Consider the following 20,489-nt stretch of genomic DNA (forward strand, 5'->3'; position numbering starts at 1 on the left):
CAGGCCAGCGGCAGGAGAGCCGGGCTGGATCTCGTGTCTCGGAAGAAGCGATGGATCAGGTCGGGTGGTTCTCTAGGGTTCTTCATGACCTGCTACGGATATGAGCAGTTCTGGTTTCGTGGGGTTTTCCTGCCCCTGAGTGCTGGGCAGGTGGGCTAAGTAGACTCACGATCTGGAAGGAAAACCCTGAGATGAATGCGTATACCTGGGGGTGGAGCAATTCTCATAGCCACTCATAGCCACTCACCTCATCCCCCTGAAATTCCATGCTGTAGTAACATTGCTACAGAAATATGAAGACATCCCTACTGTGTTCTTTCCCTATATCTATCTTTCTGTAACTGGCTGGTGAGCCAAGACTCAGGTATGAAAACTAACCTTTATTTTTCTGTAATGCTACAGAAAAAAATCAGACACTAGAACATCTCCTGGACATTATTTTTAAATTTATTTATTTAATTTATTTATTTTTGTCTGTGTTGGGTCTTCGTTGCTGCGCATGGACTTTCTCTAGTTGCATCAAGCAGGGGCTACTCTTTTTGCAGTGCTCAGACTTCTCATTGTGGTGGCTTCTCTTGTTGCAGAGCACGGGCTCTAGGCGCACGGGCTTCAGTAGTTGCGGCACGCAGGCTCAGTAGTTGTGGCTCATGGGATCTAGAGCACAGGCTCAGTAGTTGTGGTACACGGCTCCATGGCATGTGGGATCTTCCCGGACCAGGGATCAAATCCGTGTCCCCTGCATTAGCAGGCAGATTCTCAACCACTGCGCCACCAGGGAAGCCATCCTGGACATTATTTAATATGCCATGTGCACAAGCACTGGGGTATTTTTGTTTTTTTTAATTAATTGAGGTGTTACCATGCAAATTACCAGTCAGAGAAATCATACTTTGTTTACAATCAGGGTGTCTTCGGAAAGGGACTAGATTACACTTGCTAGTGGATCTCTGAGACAGAGTGATCTATGGAAATCAGCTTCACTCAGCCTGGACCTGAGAACAGTCTCATGAACTTTATGTCACATGCAGGAGTATTTTAAAAGCAATATTCTGTTTAATATGCAATGGTAATCTTTAAAATTAATATGGCACCTAATATCCATTGAGGACTTGCTATTTGTCAGGCATGGTTCTAAATGTTCTCTTATAATTTTATTTAATCCTCTTAATCAGCCTGTGAGGGAGCTATTATGAACATTCCATGTGACCAGGGAGGAGAGTGGCAAACAGACTCATTCAGAGACGTGCAGTTGGTAAATGTAATAACTCACATAAGTAACCTTTGTTTATCAAAGAAAATGGCTAAAATACGATATAAAAAAGGACAAAAGAGGCACCCATCATTTACTTTTAGTTTGAATTTTTCTCTACATTTTTATGGCTAGAGATGGGATGGCTGGATATTATTTACATAAATATACATTTAAGTGGGATTTGCATTGGGGGCTTTATAGTCTCTTCTTTTGGTTAACTTATGATAGTAAGCAACATTGTTTTAACTAAACTATGTGAATGTTATTTCTAATGACTAAAGATAAGTAAACACCTTCCAATATCACTTACCCTATGTGACATGAGCTGAATTATTTAAGCTTCTTTTGCCTCACTTCCCACAGGTACACCTTGACTGCATACATATCTTTTAGAGGTATTAGGAGGCTTACATTATCCTATTACATGAAGAAAATGCTCAGATAGCAGTACCTGGCACATCCTGAGTCTTCAGTGATGTTAGGAAATCTTGTCATTACTAGTATCAAACAAGAGAAGGTTACTTTGTTAGATACTTTTTTACAGTAAAACCATAGTAGCTCATTTAGTAAAGTTAGGTTATCAAAGTACATAGTAGAAATAAAACCATTTGTTTTCTCAAGAATATTCCTAAGATTTTGGAGAACTCCCTCTCCGCTTTTTAAATTCTTCTATCAATACAACCTTTATCATTTTAATAGATTGTTATATCCTCATGAATTTTCTTTATATTGTATTGTGGATATTTTTCAATTCTATTAATAAATCCACGAAACGTTGTTTTCAACGACTGCATAGTTTTCTACCCTTTGAACACAATGTAAGTCTTTCCCTGTTATTCACCATTTAGTCTGACACATAAGAACCTACTGGAAACTTCTCCTCTAAGATGTGACACAGGGTGTCCTGCTTTGGACACCTCATACTGCTTTATGAGGCACTTTTGAGTACTCAGTGGGCAACCATGTCAAGAAGGGAGCAGAAGTAGGTTGACAAGCTTGTCCTCGAGTTCCTGTCTCAAAAGGGCTTATGTTTTCAGACCTTTGGTTTCTCTAAGGTCTGGCTCTCTACCTTAGCTTGTGTTCAAAGTTTAGGTAACCAGTAACGCCCTATTTAATTTCAAGAAATCAGTGGCGGCCCACACTGAGTGAATAAGACGGACAGAAATGAAACAGACAGGATGCAGTCAGAAAAGGTTGCCTGCATCAGAGGCAAGAAGAGAAAGGCTGACAGACTGATTCTATGTTAGTCTTTCTTGTGAATCTCCCTTCTTTCTTTCCATGGCTTCCCTGAATTAGAAATAGGACTGGAATATTGAGTAGACGGGATGATGGGGGTGAATATGTTGCCATGACTTTGGAAATGATCGAATAAATAAGGGAATACTCATGGCACAGATGCAAAATGATATCCAGGGGGTACGTAGTATGCACTGCATAAAAAGAATGCATGGATTACAGGATAGTCCTTTGCTTCACAATTATTTGAGAGGTGGCATCAGAAAACAATAGATTTTTATTATTTCATACTTTGGAAAATAAATTGCTAACTTATTGGCATTTCACATATTCTGTGAAGACTGCAGTGACTCAAATCCTGCTCACATGATTCACTATAAAATAATAAATTGTGCCAGGGAGTGTTCCACAAAGGTGACTTTTATTTTCTCCATGGATGTAGGAACGAGGGATAGCACTTCTTTTTATCCTCTTATGATGACGAGGACAGACCCTGGAGCTCGATTTCCTGGGTCCAACCCTACTGTGCCAGGTACCAGCTGTGGGACTTGGACAAATTCCTGAGACAAGTAGTATCTTATTTATCTCATGAGTCAATGGCTTCATGACGGTAACAGAAGAGGCCTCCCGGGTTACCGTGTGGGTTAAGAGACTTAATATGTGCAAAGAACTGAGAACACTAATAGAGAATTCTCTCACACACAGAATGATTAGCTGTTCCTCTCCTGGTCCATCTTCCGTCTTTCTTCATAGGCAGAACCGAGGGTTACTCACAATTTGCTGGGCTCATCTATTGGCTCCAGTAGCTCAGACCTCTACTCTGATGAAGTCAGGCTGGCACAACCTTGAATGTGAAGGGAGGAAACATCTTGCTTCTCCCCCAGAAACAAAGACACTTGCTCCATCCCAAATTTACCTCAAGTATTCTGTTTGTTATAGAATTGTGATCTTTAAGTTTTCAGGAGAGCCTCAAGGTCCAGTTAAAAAAGCATAGACTTCCTGTCTCTGGCCAATCATTTTAATTCTCTAAGCTTTCATTTCCTTATCTATAAGATGGGCAAATAATGATTATCATGCAGGGGAGTTGTAATAAGTACGTGTGGTAATATATATGTACCAAGTCTAGGAGTCCTGGTACACAGTGATTCCTTCCCTCAGCCTGAACAATTCCCAGGTACTGGAAATCTCTGGATGGTGATATGATAAAGGAAGCCTGTGTCTACTCCTTCCCAGACAAGACTTTAGATCACTGGGAAGTTGTGTTAAAGGAAGATGTGGTAACATCATGGTCAGAAATGCTTCCTGCTCAAGATAGGGCCTGCTGTGTAAGGACAAGCCAAGATGGCTTCCTGGAAAGCTCAGGAAAGTAGCAGAGACAGTGTGGCAGAGGCTGGGAGCCCAGGCAGGAACTGGCTGAGTTTGCTCCTGTGGGAAGGCTGTCATGGGGCAGAGACCCTTCAGAGGCAGTTGTTAGGCTCTGTTGGCACCTCTAGTGCTGTGGGTCCCACCGCACTGTAGTCAGTGGCCACAGCTTCTTCTATGAAGTTTATGGTAAGGATTGAACTGGGTGCTTGAAAATTTTCTTGCCTCAAATTTGCTTTGTTTCTCACCTAAGTGAACTCAAACTGGGGTTTTTATTGAGATGACAAACATCTGATGTGTCATAATTTCGTTGGGTTTCTGCAAATACCAGTGTATAACTATATTTTCAAAGTCTTCTTCATACAGGATATGTTATTTCTTTTTCTGTTGCTCTGGAAGATGACATTTTAGGTTGCTCTAACTTTAACTGCCCATGTCCAACCACAAAAAAAAAATTTTTTTAAGGGAAATTCCCGTAAACATCTGACACAGAAAGTGGAAATAATAAAGAATGTATTTCATCTCTTAAGAGCAACTCACAAGCCCAGAGGGAGAAAAATATGGATGTGCCCAGCAGTGACATTTTCCTATCTACCTGACCATGTCACCTAGAAGAAAGCAGGAAAGCGGGGTTTTGGAAGATCCAGGTGTCGTGTGACTTGGCGGGACAGGAGGAAGATGTACGTAGGGTATTTCTACTACAAATCTGCTGAGGATTTGCTGGCACCGTTCTAAATATTTTTTTCGTATTCTTTCATTTATACTTCTCAATCTTGAGAGTCAGTGGTATTATTATCTCACTTTGACCTATGAGAATAGTGTGGCAAAGGTGCCTCATCCCACGTTAAAAACCTGGGAGGGCTTCCCTGGTGGCGCAGTGGTTGAGAGTCCGCCTGCCGATGCAGGGGACACGGGTTCGTGCCCTAGTCCGGGGGGATCCCACGTGCCGCGGAGAGGCTGGGCCCGTGAGCCATGGCCGCTGAGCCTGCGCGTCCGGAGCCTGTGCTCCACAACAGGAGAGGCCACAACAGTGAGAGACCCGCATACCGCAAAAAAAAAAAAAAAAAAAAAAGCTGGGAAATGTGGGAGCTTGGATAAGTAACAGATGCTCATTGAAGAAAATCAGAGTAAATGTGTTACAAAATGATGAAAATATGTAATAGCCATCATCTATTACTTTTTAAAACATCTTTATTGGAGTATAATTGCTTTACAATGTTGTGTTAGTTTCTGCTTTATAACAAAATGAATCAGCTATACGTATACTTATATCCCTATATCCCCTCCCTCTTGCGTCTCCCTCCCTCCCGCCCTCTCTATCCCACCCCTCTAGGTGGTCACAAAGTACCGAGCTGATCTCCCTGTGCTATGCACTGCTTCCCACTAGCTATCTACTTTACATTTGGTAGTGTATATATGTCAATGCCACTCTTCATCTTTTACTTTTGTTTTCTCTACACATTTATTCATAGTAATATGTTTGCTTGGATCATTGCACATATTTTTTTAAATTTAACTGGGCTTTATACATATAGTTTCATAATATTCTGCTCTTTTAAATAACTTTATATTTTGAAAATATATTAGGTCCTTAAAAAGTTGTGTCCATCGGGCTTCCCTGGTGGCGCAGTGGTTGAGAACCTGCCTGCTAATGCAGGGGACACGGGTTCGAGCCCTGGTCTGGGAAGATCCCACATGCCGCGGAGCAACTGGGCCCGTGAGCCACAACTACTGAGCCTGCGCGTCTGGAGCCTGTGCTCCGCAACAAGAGAGGCCGCAATAGTCAGAGGCCCGCGCATCGCGATGAAGGGTGGCCCCCGCTTGCCACAACTAGAGAAAGCCCGCACACAGAAACGAAGACCCAACACAGCCAAAATAAATTAAAAAAAAAAAAAAAAAAAGTTGTGTCCATCGACAGATGAATGGATAAAGAAGATGTGGCACATATATACAATGGAATATTACTCAGCCATAAAAAGAAACGAAATTGAGTTATTTGTAGTGAGGTGGATGGACCTAGAGTCTGTCATACAGAGTGAAGTAAGTCAGAAAGAGAAAAACAAATACCGTATGCTAACACATATATGTGGAATCTAAAAAAGAGAAAATTTTCTGAAGAACCTAGGGGAAGGGCAGGAATAAAGACACAGACTAGAGAATGGACTTGAGGACATGGGCATGGGATGAGATACCAACCCCTAAGCACCCTTGAGCAGGGCACAGTGACAGAATATACACATGCCACCTCTCAGTGCGTGTGTGTGGTATGGGAACATCATTACTGTGTATAACTGATGTATCTCTTCTTCATTCTGACACTGGAAGAAGGTACTAAACTTAGCAATTTAGAATAGTCTCTGCTATTTTAGAACAGTCTCCTTCAGGTTACTTCGGTCCCTTTTGGTACATTCTTTATCTTTTTTGCTCCTCTCTCTTCCTTCCTCTCATCCCCCAGAGGATATCACTACACATAGGAGGAGTGTGAATTCTTATAGTCATCCTCCTGACCCCCTTGTGTTCTCATCAACTTCCAGCTCTTTGTCCTGCTGGTCTCTGGGATTTGGTCTCTTCCACTCAATTGGCTGGTACAATAATCAGAACTTAACCTACCACTATTGATTCCACATGTTGTACCCCTTAAACTTACACAATCTTGTATATCAATTTTATCTCAATAAACCTGGGGAAAATAGATAAAATAAAAGAAGCAAAAAGGGAGCTGTTTCTGAGCACAGCCACTATCTCCTTCCACAGGTGGTAACCTCATGGTTAGTTTTAACAGAAGAAGGACTACAGGTGATATATGTAGGAGAATAAAAATATGCTGGCTACAAATTTCCAAAATATTACCCTCATTGCACATTATGATTGTTCTTTAAGTCCAGGCTATGGAGTTTTGAGCCCTCTTTATGTACCCCGTCTATGATATTTCTTGTTAAATTAAATTCATAAAACATAGAAGATAGATGATTTTCTTAGACTTTTACCCTCCCCTGGGGTCAAGGGTCCTAGGGCAGACTGTACAGAAACAAAGCTCTTTAAGATGTGCCCCAAGGTGACCTTCTAGCCGTGACCTCTCGAGTGGCTACTCATTCTGGCCTGACCAGGCTCTGCCATGCAGGGAGATAGGTCTGGGACAATCCATATTTGCTCACAAAGGCCAAAGTATATTCTTATAAAGTTAGTAAACACTAAGGGTATTCAAAGTGGCCCAATAGTGCAATTGAAACAGCATGGACTATTTTTTTGGACTGATTGCTGCCTCTGTCTAAGCATCGATTCCTTCTTCCATGAAACATGCTTATTTGCAGAGTTTTTAATCACATAAACTTCTGAACACATATGACATCTAACACAGTATCTGGCAGCCACTGGGAGCTAAATGGATGTAAATTCCATTATGTTCATCGTCAGTACCTTTGGCCTGAGCTTTTCACAATTACTGAAAATCTCTGGGAAATGAAATAATGTACCTTGCCTTTTCTTCTCTCTGAGATAATCAGGCCATTTCAGCATACATATTCTCTAAATAGGAACCCACGTCTATAGGAAATGATGTCAAACCAGACTTTGGGGGGCACAGTTATTAACATCTGTAGGGGTACAACTGATAGCCATCGGACTCCCTTTCCTCGTTCCTTTGATGTGAGGCATCGACCTGAGAAGCACAGGAAGTGCTGCAGGCTGAGGCTGAGGTCTAGCCAGGGCTGAGATCTGGACTTGGGACTGAGGTTGCTCCACGTTGGGAAGGATGTGGTCACAAGTCATGATAAGGGGTGTTTTTGCTCATTATCTTGGCTCTAATGATACTGTAGGCTCCCAGGGCCCATTATATTAGGTCTTCATTTCATCTTCTTTTGTGAATTTTATGTACTCTGTGGTTGCAATTCTTTGATTATAACTGACCTTAAGTAAGGTTTTTTTTCAAGTAAATATCTGACCCTCAAAAGCCTGATTTGGTTTCAGCACCTGTGTGGTATGGAAAGTTGTATCTGGATACCCTACAGTGAAAACATGTTTCCTTTCTGCTATTAAATATTTTCATTTGCTTCAATTGGAATAGCATTTCCAACAAAAAGCAAAATAATCAAGAAATAAGACATTACTTTTTCTTTGGTGGCACAGGTAATTCTATTTTTTCTTGAAGTATAGTTGATTTGCTATATTATGCTTTCTTCAGGTGTACAACATAGTGATTCAGTACTTTTATAGATTATACTCCATTTAAAGTTATTGCAGAACAATAGCTCTGTTTCTCTGTGCTCTTGCTTATTATTTTGTACATAGTACTTTGTATCTCTTAAACCCATCCCCCTATCTTGCCCTCCCCACCTCCCTCTCCACACTGGTAACCACTAGTTTGTTCTCTATACCTGTGAGTCTGTTGCTATTTTGTTGTTTACATTCTTTTATTTTATTTTTCAGATTCCACATAGAAGTGATAACATAGAGTATTTGTCTTCCTCTGTCTGACTTATCTCACTGGAATTTACTTTTTAAAAAAATCCTCACCATATCTGAGAAATAGAGAAACAAATTTACATTCCCAGCATGACTGAAGAACAGATGAACATTTGTAGCCATACATCCTGTCTGCCCAGGCTGAGTGCCCAAAAAGGATGAGCAGCAGATAGGAAAGAGGACCAGGAAGAGGAGGAGAGAGCCTCCCAGGGTGTTAGCAGATGAAACACATCCCTCCACCGGGTAAATTGGTATAAAGAGGAATGTCCACGTGCACTTTCACCTTTTGTTTCCTGGACATAAACCTTCTGGCTATGAGTTAGATGTCACTATATTTGGCCCCTGGGGGAGAACGCAGCCAATCCAAGGCCACCTGTCAGGGAGGGAGCCCTGACCTCACTCTCTTCCCACTTTCCAGTCTCCCAAACAGCAACCAGAGATAAGACCATTAACCTAGTCCATGAAGGTCTGACTCGTAAGGCATACAGGACAGTTAAGAGAAGTGGAGAGTCAGTCTGGAAGAGCAAAAGGAAGAAATCAAGCACGTGGTCAAATAAGTAGGTTATGTTTGCTCCCAAATAAGTAATATAAGTTGAAGAGTAGGAAGAAGGTTTCATCAAGCTTGTTTCATTTCACTTTCCACAAAGCCACTAAGATCCCGTCCCTAACAGAACAGGATGTGCCACTGCTCCTTCAGTAAGAAAACAGGAAACTGGACAGGTGTTGAGAAAGTATCATTAAATTCTGTGCTTTCTAGTTGATAAACTTCATAGAGAGGAGCATGTGTTTCTTTGTTATTTCCTCAGGGCTTGGAAATCCTAGTGCCCCAGGAAGGAATGCTTTTGTCAGGTGACACAGTCATGGTTTCTTTGAACTTCAAATTCCATCGGCCGAAATTAAATGGAAATCAACGATTTCCAATGTGCCCATTAGTGGAATCCATAGGGGTTAGACTTCTGTGTCAAAAGCCGGTCGAATGTCTATCTTCTCCCTACTCTCCAGGTGAAGATCACATGAGGCTGATTTTCTAGCAACCTTCCACGAGAGGTAGAAGATCATGTTCTCAGGCGATAGGACTGCCAAACAACCTTGAAGACAGACCCCCCTCCTGTGCAATGAACTGTGAAGTTTTTGCTCATCACGGTCTCTGCATCTGGACAAAACAGAAGTAAAGAAAGCAAGAACGCCGTAGCACAGGGTTAATAAGAAGACTCTGTATATTTTTGGCACTATCTGTACTACTTAGTGTCTATAATAAGGTAAAAAATGACATTTAAGCCCAATAAGCCACCCTGAGCATGAACACTGTCTCTCACTTGCCAGACAGGATCACAGGGCATCAAGAGAGAGAACAAGATTTCATTTTGTAAAGAAGCAAAAGTTGTTAGAGAAGAGGGGAGAAAAAAATGGTCAAGACAGAGCCCATTACAGGTCTTTCTAACCATCAAATTTCATGTTTCTCTAAGTGCTCAAAAGTTTCCGAGGTATTTTTAATATTATGAAATGTGTGAATTCTTTTTAAAAATAAATTTTGAAATAAAATTCAAAAGTAATAAAAGTTTTCTATTAGACAATAGAGGGGCCACAGAAGTGACATAGAAAAAAATTATCCATGATCCCAACCTCCAGGGGTGACCACTGCAAATTTGTGCCCTTTCCTCTACCTTGGGCTGATGCTCTAAACCTATTCTCAGGGCTGAAAGTAAAGATCACCCAAGACAAAATAATCAAATGGATTTCCAGGTGGGCCTAGCAATTTTCAGAATTGTGGGTTTTCCAAGTTGACTCTTAGCGAACAGACATGACTTTTCCCACAGAACTAGTATGTACAGGGAGTTGGCAGTAGATGATATGATATGATATGATATGATTTATGATTTTTAAGGTTTTCCTAGACTTTACTCAGCATTAATTAGATAATATAATGTTGGTTCTATTACTCAAAGTCATTGTGAATCACCCACCTCAGCTGTGAGAGAAAGTTAAGTTGAGTCAAAGTCATCAGGAGATTTCAGGCATCCACCTGTACAAATTCCCCCATCCACCCATCGGGTAATGCAAACACCTCAATAATAATGGAAATATAGACCTCACTTCAACAGACATTAATTGAGCCCCTTCTGTATTCAGTACTGTACATGCTAATCAAATGCTTTCCATGTTCTATGAACCATTTAATTGCCAATGTTTACTTAAGACCGGGCTGGTTTGCCTCTGGCTGGTTTGCCTTTGGTGTGTGCTGCCAAAGTGTCCGTGATGAAGTTGACTTTAACCTAAAGAAGAAGGGCAGGAGGAGTAAGTGACTCCAAATATAGACTTGTTTTCCTCCCATAGGGCTTGTTACGCCATAAGCAAGACCACTGTCAGTCTCACCTGTGTGTGCCCTAAGCGTACTAGGGACCCGTGATTGGAAACTTAGATTGAAATTGATTTGGGATGGCTTCTCAAGAGGCTTTCTTCATAGCTAGCTAATCTCTCTTTAACTAAACTGTAAGTCAGCCACACTATGACAGATGTGATGCTAAGACCTGGATATAAAGAGGTGTGTGTGTGTGTGTGTGTTCCTGTACGTATAGATGCTCTCGTCGTTACTTTGTTTGTTTCCTTTTTTACTAGCTAACGTTTACTGAGTTCTCACAGTATGCTGAGCACTGGACCAAATCCTTAATATGTGTCATCTCAGGAAGGCTCACACAACCAGGAGGTAACTACAAGGACCTCTATTTTACAGGTGAGGAAATGGGCTATAGCAGCGATCGGACTTGTCACATAGCTAGTAAATGTCAGAGGCCAAGTCAGACCTAGGTCTCTCTGATACAAAAAGCCAAGGTCTTCACCGCTTGGCTACACCCTATCTGTAGCCAGATAACTGTTGACTATTGAAGAATCAGAAAGTGTAAGAGCTATCTGAGAAGACAAACCTAAGGATTATTTATCCCTCCATTCTTTTAACCAGAGCAAATCTACTTTCATTTGTTTTATATAAGATCACATTTGAAGAAAAAAAAATCCTATTTGTTTTGTCATGGCAAAACAACAAAAACTATAAACCATGAGCTGAGCTAGAAGTAACCAGAATTCCTGGGAGACTTATAACCCTGAGCCGTAGTTAAGTTGGGGACTGTCATTTCACTGGGGAGTGGCAGCCCAGCAGCAGAAATGGGGCTCTACAGAAGTGACCTTCAGCTTTGACAAAGCATATGAGATTTGCAATGTCTGCTGTGCACAATGCCTGGCTCAAAGTGTCACACACTTATTGTGGGATAAATGGAATCTTAAGCCAGAAAATGCAAGACTCCCCAAACCTCAATCCAAAGTAGACTTTGACTTGGACTCAATAAGTAGCAGCATTTATAAGTTTTGTGCAAAATCAAATATCACCATTCCAGGGCTTCCCTGGTGGTGCAGTGGTTGAGAGTCTGTCTGCCGATGCAGGGGACACGAGTTCGTGCCCCAGTCCAGGAAGATCCCACATGCCGCAGAGCGGCTGGGCCCGTGAGCCATGGCTGCTGAGCCTGTGCGTCCGGAGCCTGTGCTCCGCAATGGGAGAGGCCACAACAGTGGGAGGCCCGTGTACAGCAAAAAAAAAAAAAAAAAAAAAAAAGAAATCACCATTCCAGGACATGAATTTGATATATTTACTATGCAATCAGCCCTGCTTGTGGTTAGATCATGGGGTGTTTGCTACATTTTAGCCTCTAGGAAAATGAATAGCATTTAAGGACTTCCCTGGCAGTTCAGTGGTTAAGACTCTGTGCTTCCACTGCAGAGGGCCTGGGTTCGATCCCTGGTCCTGTAGCCATGTGCGGTCAAAAAAAGAGAAAATGATTAGCATTCAATCTAATATCCATTATTTTAATCCAAGGAGATAAGTAGATCAGAAAAAAAACTAATGAAATACAAATTGACTCATACAAGAAAAAGTAACAGATAACGTGGTATATATATCTTGGCAGAAAATAAAAGAGTGAGTAGTGGAGGTTGACTCAGATGAATAAACATGGGTGCCCTGGGAAAGCCTGTTGAGAGCAAGATGATCCCTGAAAACATAACCCTGGTTATTTGCACGTACTTCTGCAAAGCTTCCTCTAAGAAAATATAGTATTTGGCCACTTCACATAGAGCCACCTGTATAAAAGTTGATCTAGAAAACTGTACAGAAGCATACAGGTGGTAACTGTGGTTTCCTAACTTACAATAGTGAATGAAAACTCAATGATCTTTGTGGTCACCTATAGGGGTGGGATAGGGAGGGTGGGAGGCAGATGCAAGAGGGAGGAGATATGGGGATATATGTTTATGTATAGCTGATTCACTTTGTTATAAAGCAGAAACTAACACATCACTGTAAAGCAATTATACTCCAATAAAGATGTTATAAAAAAACCCAATGATCATTTATTGAATGACGTGACTCTAATGTCTGCTACTGTGCATTTCCCAGAGGGCACAATAGTAGGTGGCCGCGTCTTGTTCCTGTACATTGTGAATGGTGAGGGTCGACGTAGAAGTTTCGGGTATCTTGTCTGCCTCAAACTTGTCCACTGTAACACCTGATTCCCTTTTGACGGTGTTGTTAGATAAAATGTGTAGCAGGTGTCGCATGGCTTGACCAGGTCTTTCTTGATACCAATATACAGACATTTTAGAAATGGTTACACCAGATACCACACATTCCAGGCGGGCTGTTTTTGACAGCTTTTTGGTACTGGAGAGTTGAGGTTGCTCTAGATGACCTGCACCATACACACATACTGGAGAAAAAAAAAAAAAAAGGAAGAGAGTAAATAAACCAGAACCTTGGAATTTTTTAAAATGACAAAATTAGAGAATATTGGTCAAAGGCTATTAGGGGAAGAAAACAACTTACAAGCCCCAAGGACTGTCAGAGGGAGCACGTGGAACAGTGACGGCATGTCTGCATGAACTGTGTTCTCCTCCAGGACAGCCTGGAAGTGCTGCTGAGAATAGTTTCAGACCAGTGGGGCTTGGCTGAGTCAATCAAGTCAAACTTCCTATTGGTGACGGTGACACGGCTCTTTCCTCATTGTGAAGGAGTGTTTCTCACCACCTGCTATTACATCCTCTCCAAGACAGTAGTTCAAGCTCCTCCAGCCTAACATAGACCACACAGATGGCCACCTTAGAACTCTGACGGGACTCATTTTTCCAAACGGTATTCATGAATCGGCCATGACGTGCAAGGCATTATGCTAAGTTCTTTGGGTGTAATAAGGATGCAAAGAGAGGGCATCTAACCGTGGAGAGCTGTCTAATGGGGAGATGGGGTGACTTAATGCCATGATCGTGGTATTTATTCTCTCTTTTCTCCCACTGCCTTTCACAGAAGAAATCCTCCATAACCCCAGAGAGGTGGAAGGCCAGAGCTGGTGAGGAAAGCAGGAGGGTGATCTGGGCTGGGTTATGCATCATTGGGCCCACAGAGAATTTCTGTAACCAGCTGGAGAGACTTCGGTTCATCAGTCTGCTTACATCTGCTCAGTTACCCACACACACCTACAGCATAGGGTGCCATGGACCACATTCAGGGTCTGGAGACTCCATTCCAGTTTGTTTGCTTCCATTTTAATTCCAGGCTTATGTCTTCCCCCTTGGCTACCTGGATGATATATCCAATCCCAGTTTCTCGTCTATGAAACAGGATTTCCTCTTTCTGGATTCCTGAGTTTCCTTTCAGTTTGTTTTTCTTTCTCTAACCCCAAGATATTTCAACTGTTTAGGGTATTTTTAAGAAATTAAGGGTTTAGTCTCTGGATCATCAGAAGGTTCCATTTGAAAGTGACAAGTTCTGATAGGTTCAGATGAAAGGAGGGGAAACTTCTGGCTCAGATCAACTCCACGTGGCTGCCAGCCTTCCAGACTTCCTTGTCAGGTGAATGGTCCCGTCATGGGGCTCTGCCTGGGGACCCCGGCTCTCTGGACAGACAGTAATGTAACTCCATCAACAGTGGGCTGAGGGGAGATGGTCTTTCTCAGGACAGAGTCACCAAAAAGGGACATTTGCAGAGTCTGACATGAGACCCTGTAATTCTGTGAGGCTATATTGCTTTGGAAAAGATAGAATGACAGCTGGAATCCAAGAACTGCCACTGGAAGGATGTGTGTCCTTGGGCAAGTCACTGTAAATGGGAACAATGGTGTTTACTCTGGTTATGCTGTCCACCCTGTGCCAGGGATTGTGTCAAGTTGTTTGTTTTTTAAATAAATACTATCTAAGTTGGTCTTAAGTACCATTTAATTCTTATAACATTTTAATCCTTGTAATAATACTTCAAAGTAGTTATATTCAACTACATTTGACGGATGAGAGAATCAGAATCTTAAAACATTTCATCTGGTTGGGATCTTTTTTTTTTTTTTACATCTTTATTGGAGTATAATTGCTTTACAGTGGTGTGTTAGTTTCTGCTTTATAACAAAGTGAATCAGCTATATGTATACATATATCCCCATATCCCCTCCCTCTTGCGTCTCCCTCCCACCCTCCCTATCCCCACCCCTCTAGGTGGTCACAAAGCACCGAGCTGACCTCCCTGTGCTATGCAGCTGCTTCCCACTAGCTATCTATTTTACATTTGGTGGTGTATATATGTCCATGCCACTCTCTCACTTCGCCCCAGCTTACACTTCCCCCTCCCCGTGTCCTCAAGTCCATTCTCTACGTCTGTGTCTTTATTCCTGTCCTGCCCCTAGGTTCTTCATAACCTTTTTTTTTTTTTAGATTCCATATATATGTGTTAGCATATGGTATTTATTTTTCTCTTCCTGACTTACTTCACTCTGTATGACAGTCTCTGGGTCCATCCACCTCACTACAAATAACTCAGTTTCATTTCTTTTTACGGCTGAGTAATATTCCATTGTATATATGTGCCATATCTTCTTTATCCATTCATCTGTTGATGGACATTTAGGTTGCTTCCATGTCCTGGCTATTGTAAATAGAGCTGCAATGAACATTTTGGTACATGACTCTTTTTGAATTATGGTTGTCTCAGGGTATATGCCCAGTAGTGGGATTGCTGGGTCATATAGTAGTTCTATTTTTAGTTTTTTAAGGAACCTCCATACTGTCCTCCATAGTGACTGTATCAATTTACATTCCCACCAACAGTGCAAGAGGGTTCCCTTTTCTCCATACCCTCTCCTGCATTTATTATTTGCAGATTTTTTAATGATGGCCATTCTGCTCAGGGTCATTTAAGAAGTAGGTAATGGAGCCTGTATTCAAACCCCAGTCTAACAAATTACAAAGCCTGTGCCAACATCTGTTCAATACATAAAGGTGATATATATATGTGTATATATATATATATATATATATATATATATATATATACACACACACACATATATATATATATGATTTCTTTTTAAATTATAATATGCAAGGGACCATGAAGAAAATTTCAGAAATATTACAGAAACTCAAGAATAACTCTCACACACCAGCACACAAAGACTATAAGATATTCTTGAAGAACCTACATTCATTAACGTGGTCGACCTCAAAAAGTAAAAGAAATTTCTTCTAACACTTTTGAGTTAATAGTTGATGGCCTTTTAAAAAGCCTAATTTTCTTAAGGTTGTAACAGAAATCATTGATCCATTAAATGATAACAAATACCCTTTATTGAATGTGAAACATTGTACATACTTATCCCTCCTTTGCAAGCATAAAAGCATACTTACGCCCATTTTACAGATGAAACAGAGGCTTAAAGAGGCTAAGTAACTTACTTGAGGTTGCCTAGGGAATAAAGACACACCAAGAATCTGAGCCAAGTCAGCCAGTCTCCAGAGCCTGTGCCCTAAGTAACATGCTTGGCTGTTTATGATTCAGGAATTAATTTGTCTCCTCACTGGACTGTTTCATTTTAATGCAAATTGTGGGGTTACTGTACGTTGGATCTGTTCTCAATTCGTGCTTCCTGCTTACAAAGTGCAGTAGTATTTGGATGCATTCACTTACGCTAACTTCTAGCACCCCCTTTTGGCCATAGGAGGTATGTCATACATGTTATATTACCCTGCATCGGAGCCCCAGTAAGTGATGTCTGTTAACAGCAAAGACTCAGCATGATGAATGAAAGTGCCCTGGAATGCAAGGCAGGAAACTTATTTTTCCAATTGTATTCCTAATATGCTTGGCATTTTTAAGCAAGCGACTCCTCCTTGCAAGGCCCCCATTTACCCAGCCTCAAAATGAGAGGAGAGGGTGAGGTTTTTGGTCTCTTCCAATTCCAATAATTTGTGATTCTGAACTAAACTGACACTCCAGTTGTTGAAATAACAGGTGTGGCAGGATGCAAAAATGAAAGCTTATCATTTTGGTTTTGATGTAATAATAATGCATGTTGCTTGCTTCCTCTTGACTTAATAACTGCTCTAGGGGCTTCCCTGGTGGCGCAGTGGTTGAGAGTCCGCCTGCAGATGCAGGGGACACGGGTTCGTGCCCCGGTCCAGGAGGATCCCACATGCCGCAGAGCGGCTAGGCCCGTGAGCCATGGCCGCTGAGCCTGTGCATCCGGAGCCTGTGCTCCGCAAGGGGAGAGGCCACAACAGTGAGAGGCCCGCGTAACGCAAAAAAAAAAAATAACTGCTCTAGAAAACTTTTATTCTGAGTAGGTTCCTTTGCAAAACCCCATTAATTCCTAAGTGTATTGTGAGGGTATATATAGCCACTGGCTTTGTTACCCAGCCTGACCACTACAGAAAGTACTTCCTCCAGCAAACTTGTCCCAAGCCAGTGCAAAGGAAATGCTCAAATATCGCACCTAGAAAAGATGCAAATGTTGAGGCATGGAGAGAGCCCAATGTGCTCACGTGCGTGCACACACACACGTGCACACACAGGTATATGTACATGACTACAGTACATACCCAGAGCTGAATTATGCTGATTATCATAGGTAATTGGTTCTGGCTCTGTGGAGACACTAAGAGAGAAGACCTTCAGTGAATCTAAATATGCCTACAAAATAGAATTCTCTTGGGGATGTTTAGAATTTGCCATCTGTCTGTACCACCCACATGCTTCAAGTTTATTTATAATTTTAAAGTGTTGTAATGTTTCATGGTTTTTAAAAACCAAAAGGATTATCAACAACATACTCAGTATGCCTGTCTCTGAGGGACATGGTAGTTGACTATGGTTTGGAAAACATCTTGGCTAAAAACTAGATTCTCACACCTTCTTTCATTTTCATTTCACAGAGACCCCCAAAGGCTTGTATCAATACCTGACTCCAGTTTTTAAATACAGGAGCATCCTCATTCTGGGTTTGCTTTAATTGTCTTGGAGGAGAACATTGCCTTGGAGGTGAGGTCAACTCCATGACTAGCGTACCATGGCCAGGTCCAGCTAGACATCCATTGGCAGCCAGTGTACCTGAATTTTCCCTAAAGAAGGAAAAAGTTGGGTTGTCCACAACCACTGAAGAAAATGAACAAATTCCCCTTGGGTTAACCTGATCTTAATTTACCAGTTGAAACCATTCTTGAGATTGAGGGGAGATAGGTTGTCGAAAATTAAGTCTCAAAGCTCAAATATGAGGTTTTGATGGCTTGTCCCGGAATTAGCATTCTCTGAGTGTCTCCATGGTATATATTTTCTGATTGCTTTTTGGGTTTTGTGTATTTTTTAACCTTCATTCTCATTTTTGCGTGTGTCATATTTCTCAGTGTAGAGCACACTATCACCATGAATCTGTACCAGTCATGTTACGTAGTTTCACATATTTGTTATTTATTTTATTCTTTTTTCCCCTTCTTTCCCTATTCCAGTGCCTCCATAGATGCTCGATCTGTTTATGTCCTTCAAGCTTATGTATCTGTGAAAACTAGAGTATCACTTGTGAAGAATGTATTTTTGCGTTGATATAAATGGCATAGCAACCTTACCTGCCTGTGTCTGTACATCTGTCTGCTCACCTGGTTTACTGCTCTTCACAGCTCGCTGCATCCATCCCCCAGGGACCAGCACCTCACCTGCTGCCCCCTCCTGGCCATTCCCAGCTATGCAGTGACTGACACCTCAGAGGATCTCTTCATGCCCAGAGTAAGCAATTCCCTGGGAATTAACCCCAGGGTTGTAGGTCACAGGGACTATACATACACATGTTCACTAAATACCGTTAGTGCTATGTTAGCTGACATTTCAATCTTCACCAACCTGCTGGCTACCAAGCAGCATCTCACAAGTCTGTGAGATTATTGGCATTGGTCTGATTATTAGGAAGCTGAAGGTCTCCTTTTATTTCTGGTATCCACTCAAGTGTCTCCTCCAGAGCCTTGCCTACTCAAGTCCTTAAAACAGAGCAAAAAGAAGGGTGGATAGCAGAGGGGCAAACCTATGTTAGAGCCAGGATGCCTAGGCTATAGCCTGGCCCTGCTGTTTATTGGCTGTGTGACCTTGAGGAAGTTCCTTCATGTCACTCACTGTACCTTAGCCTCATTTACAAAAGGGAAAAACAGCAACTACCTCACAGATTAATGAAGATTAACACTTGCAGAACACTTAGGTGAGTGTCTGGTAAATAACAGACATGCAATAAATGTTAGTTATTATATACTATATATTATATAATAATATACTATAATATATAATAATACTGTATATTATTACATAATATGTATATTATACTTACTATTACAAGTAATTTATTAATATTATAAGTACAAAGATAAATAACAAACACAAGTGAATTATTAAAATTGTATTAAGATAATACTAATTATTTGTTTTTTGTTGACTTGAATGAGTTTAAGATACTTCTCTTAAAGATATAAGTATCTTAAACTTATAAGATACTTATCCTTTGTGACTTTCGGCTGTCATGAATATTCTCAGCAAATCTATCATCTGTCTACTGATTTTGTCTCAAGCATCATTCATTAGATAGAAATTCTCAATTTTGTAGCCAAACTATTTTTTGGCCATATACTTTGGGTACTTTCTTACAGTGAATTTCAGTTTGGGGATTGGAGTTTCTGGGCTTCCCTGAATTAATCCGTCACTCAGTACCTTGTTCCTTTGCTTGGTGACCTTGTGTATAAGGCCCTGGAGCAGACTCGGAATACAGAGAAGGTTGGTAGAGGGTTTTCAGTTAGTGGGGGAAACAAAGGGCTACCTGATATCCTTTTTACACTGAATTCAATGAGCCGAACAGGTGTGGACCGAGGAGTGAACTGGTGAGAAAGCTTTGTCCAGGAGATGGGACTTAATCTGTGCCTGGAGGGAGGGGGCGTTGCAGAGGCAGACGGGAGGGGCGGGCATTTCAGGAGGAGGTTGCAATGCAGTGAGCAAAGGGTAGAGGTGCAGCGGGAGGGCAGGATGGACCAGTGAGGAAGGTCCTCTGACGGAAGCAGAAGACAAGCATCGGTGAAGACGTGGAAGGCTTTGAAAGCCAAGCAGAGGCATGGGGATTCCGCGTGTCATACAACAGTGTTCCTCATTAGTGTGTATGTGTGTGTGAGAGAGAGAGAGGGAGACCAAGAGGGGAGTGCTAACCCTTTGACCTCAGTGTAGGTAAATGGTCTGGGGAGTGGAGGATAAACTAGGAAGAAGGGAAGCAGGGAGATAGTGGGACGACAAGCACCAAAAGTCTTCCTTGGCAGGGATAAGGACCGCTCCCAGATGCGGTAGCAGGGAGTAAAGCACAAGATCGCATGACATTTTGAGAAAAGAAACAAAGGCAGGTGCTTGGAATCTGGAAAAGGAATGGCAGAGGCGAGGCCTCACACTTCCAGGCCCAGAGCTCTGAAGAGGGGGACCCTTCAGCAGTGGGCTGCAGCGGGGTTTTGAGAGCAGTTCCTTGAGCACAAGGTCTCAGTCCATGTGGTCCAGTGGACAGTAACTGACACTTAGCATGAGCCTTACAAATGTTTAATGAATGACCATGCGGACTTGCAAGCAGTAATGGGACCCTCCAAGGAAACATCCTCTGGACAGCGGGTGTACAGACCGAGAGAGAGGGAGACTGATGCTGCCCTGCCCCCCCACCCCCCACCGCCCCACTCCAGCAGCCATTGGAAGAAGCAAGAAAACAAGGAAAATGAGTCTCTTGGAACCTTACAGGGAGTTTGGAGAAGTCTGGCGGCATCATGAGACGTCGCAGAAATCATTTGGTGGTCACTGGCCGGTTTTTGGAGAGC

Source organism: Mesoplodon densirostris, chromosome 9, assembly GCF_025265405.1.
Source record: "Mesoplodon densirostris isolate mMesDen1 chromosome 9, mMesDen1 primary haplotype, whole genome shotgun sequence".
In the NCBI taxonomy this organism is placed as follows: Eukaryota; Metazoa; Chordata; class Mammalia; order Artiodactyla; family Ziphiidae; genus Mesoplodon; species Mesoplodon densirostris.